The sequence below is a fragment of the Psammomys obesus genome, unplaced genomic scaffold, assembly GCF_907164565.1.
Source record: "Psammomys obesus unplaced genomic scaffold, mPsaObe1.curated_primary_1811, whole genome shotgun sequence".
NCBI lineage: Eukaryota > Metazoa > Chordata > Mammalia > Rodentia > Muridae > Psammomys > Psammomys obesus.
The window spans coordinates 5,385,602-5,389,467 of record NW_026587556.1 but is presented as its reverse complement, the minus strand read 5'-3'; positions in this window follow the sequence as shown (position 1 = coordinate 5,389,467).

Below are 3,866 nucleotides of genomic sequence, written 5' to 3'. Positions count from 1 at the left end.
TTCTTGCTCCTTACAAGAATGGAGAGTATAAAATACATTTATCTTGCATAGTTATTTAAATAGTTTCCTCTATATATTATCAGAGTTCTATATACTACCACAAGTCTTTCATAACTATAAGTCCTATCAAATTGGAGAACCAGATGCAGACACAGCTAAACTGAATACAGAAGTTCATTGTTGCAAGGCTGTTTCTCTAGAAGCACCTTTGGTATCACAGTCTTGTACTACATGGCATCAGTCATCTAGCAATATCTGCACACTGGAAAGGCCGAGTGAATCCAAGAACTGAGATGCCTCATCAGTCTCAGTTTGGTGCTGAAAGCCCAGAGCACTGCTACAGAGCTGCTGTTTTTTAGTTCATCTTAGAAAACCAAATAAACTGGGTCCCAGTGGCAGCCAGGAATAGAGGCAGCAGCAGCAGGAGCAAGGGGGTATATGTATTAATCTGCAAGGAGTAAAAATGAGCAGGCTAAAGCAATATGCCTTTTTCCCCTACCACCTATTTATATCCAGACCACCATCAGAAGTTACCCTTCCTTCTGGGATATCTTCCCTTCTGTCAGTTAATCCTTTCTAGAAATATCCTTAAAGACCTAACCAGAAAAGTGCCTCTTTGTTGATTCCAAGACAATCAGGCTGACAGCTAAGGTTAACTACCATTCCCTTTAAAAAGGCAATCATCCTAAAATAATATACTGTGCATTTTATCTTTTAAACCCAGCTTTAGATTAAAAAGAAAAGAAAAAAAAGAGAGAGATACATTTCTCACTGGCTCATAATGCAACTCAGCAGGATAGAAAGCTATTAAAGGAAAAGAGTCAGGCCATGCTGTAGCTAGAAAATGAGCAACTGCTTCTTCTATCACCATCACAACATGTCCTCCTCTTGGCTTTTATACTGGTACCCTTCCTGAAATCATGTTCCCGCTCACCATACCAAAAAATAAATATTTAACAAGAAAACTGTGATTAAATTCAAAGACCAACCCATTGTAGATTCTGTAGGAAACTCATATCCTAAAGAGGAAGAGAAACCACCACGTATGCAATTAGTGATAATTTATGGCTGACTGCAAGAACCATTGTATAAATCATGTCATGACAGACTATGCTTGATAACACAACCACAGGTTCCTGGAAGCAGTCACAGTCCTTTGTGGCCAGCTACACTCCTGCTCCATGCTCTGGTTCCTTCCTGGAAACAGCTTAAAGGAAAGGCCGTGATGGGCCATCTGAGGTCATGGCAGTGCCATGTGGAACAATGCAAAATAGTTTCTTCACAGAACTGACACATCACTTCTCTTACATTCCTCTAGCCACTTCTATTGCTGGTAAATACCCTGGAGGGACCACAGGAACAAGTATGGTTGCAAAGAGAGCAAGATTTTGAAAATATGATAGACTCAGTCTGTCAGCACATCACAAGGCAGGGACAGAAATGCATGGTGAATTTGCCAAAATGAATTTAGATGCTAGTTGAAAGACAGAAGACCTTCTCAAGGAGGTGGTGCCAAGGTAGGTTTGGAAACTATGGCACCAGGAAGGGAAGAGATACAAGAGATAGAAGAAATAGAAGTTGAAAATCCTGGCTCAATGGAGGCCAAGTCCTAGAAAATATTGTGTAGATGAAGCAGAGGACGAAAGAAGAGAATGAATAAATGGAAACAGGACTGTGGAAAGCCCTAAATTCCAACTGAGGTACCAAAACTTTACTGTGGGTGACACAGCCAGAGGTGATGGCTAACAGACATGGTAAGGAACCAGAAGAGAATGTGAGCTTGCGGCCTGAGCATCACAGGCAGGCCTCCTCCCCATCATCAGATCACTTCCTAGGATCAGCATCTCCTGAAGGCAAATAGGCCTCTTTGGGAAAAGTTAATTGATATTTCATTTTCATAATCAGATTCCCCTTACATTTCATCTTAAAAGTGTACATGTTTATCTTCACATGTGTATTTGTGTTTGTCCTTTACAGAAACATTATCATCAAACATACAAAAAAACAGAGAATCTTGCCCTCATTATGAAATTCTCTATACCCACTCAGGGCTATAAACAACTTTGTTTATTGAAAGGACATTTTGAATGATTGGAGACTTAAAGGCTCAGCTGAAGAATAACTGCCATAAATCTATTAATGGAGTATGAAAGGTAATGAAGAGTAAGAAGAAATATACTGGTAAACTAATACTTAGACATTTATGTGTCCATAAGTCCAGAGGTGATTTATTTTATATTTTAACATACATTTATCTGCATTCCAACATTAACATCAGGTAAATGAAGCCAAATACATCACACTTTCCTAAGTCAGAGCACATGAACATCCGTTCTTGAACCAATATTAACCTGAAAACCATGTAGGAGCAAAGTGTACTCCAGTGAACAGAGACCTACTTCGCACAGCAGAACACACATGCATTCACTGTAGAATGAGGCCTGTGGGGAAGCTCACATAGGGAAGTCTTAAATCCTAAAACACACTTGTATATTCACCAGGCCAATTAACTACAAGTACTCTGGCCTGAAATCCATCCCCTGTTGCTGTGAATTTCTCACCGATGATATTTCTCCAAGGTTTCCTGGAATTTGTAGCTGAATGCCTCATTAGAAATAGGAATTTGTCAGACTCCAGAGAGAGCCTAAGGACAGGATGGATGGCAGAAATCTAATCCCTACACTTAGGCTGGACTCAGAGAATCCTGGTCTAACTGCTGCAGTACACAGGCCTGCAGCGCCACTGACATCACTGATGATCGCCAGACATGTCTGTGAGGTTGTCCTAAAAGACTGCCATGACAGGCTCCCGTCCTGTTCTCTCTCTTCCGCTGCTTCCAGTTTCTATCCTGTTTACCTTCTGAATGAGATTTAAGCATCCTCCCTAGGGTCCTCCTTGCTGTTTAGCTTCTTTAGATCTGTAGATTTCAGTACGTTTAGTTTATTATATGGCTAATATCTGCTTATAAGTGAGTATGTTCTGTGAGTGTCTTTCTGGTCCTGGGTTACCTCACTCAGGTTGATCCACCGCAGATGCCCTCTGAAAGATTCCTCCCAGCAGGGGATCAAAGCAGATGCAAAGACTCACAGCCAAACTTTGGGCAGAGTTCAGGAAGTCTTATGGAGGAAGGGGGCGGGGAATAGAATGACTCTGAAGGAATCGAAGTGTTGGAGGTTTGTCTGACGCATGTTATTCGCTCTCAAGACATGGGTACATCTATCTGTGTTGCATAAACCTACCTGATTAGCTAATAAAATGGCCTATACCTGGGCAGGGCAGAATGGGGTAGGTGTGGCTAAGGTTCCCACCCAAGCACAGAGAAAACAGAATCAGAGGAGACAGACAGAAGGGAAGAGAGGAATAAGGAGGATGCCTTGACGGGTTAGATTGGAGAAGGAACCTTGTAAGACTAGAGAAAAGACTCTAGTAATGGCATGGGAAGGCCAAGATAAAGAATAAAAGCAAGTACCATGAGATTATGGATGAAAGGTAGTCCAACTGAGGAGGACTAAGGTGGATGGCATTGAATGGGGGCTGGGAGATGAAGGGTGAGAATATTGAGACAGTGTAAATGATATATCTCCCTGGCCTATCTCCCTGGCCTAAGGCAAATATGCCAATTATAAATCTAACAAGTGTCTGTGCCATTATTTGTGATAGTGGGTTAAATAATACCACTGTGATAATTTTGGGGTTAATAATAAACATTATATAGCCCAACACTCATATTTTTTATTTGCAACAACACAGGAGATCCACAAGGAGACCAACAAAGCCAAAATATATGGGCCCAGGAGAGCCAGCAAAGATTGATGCACCAGTCAAGGATCATGCAAGAAGACCTAGACCCTGTGCTCAGATATAGC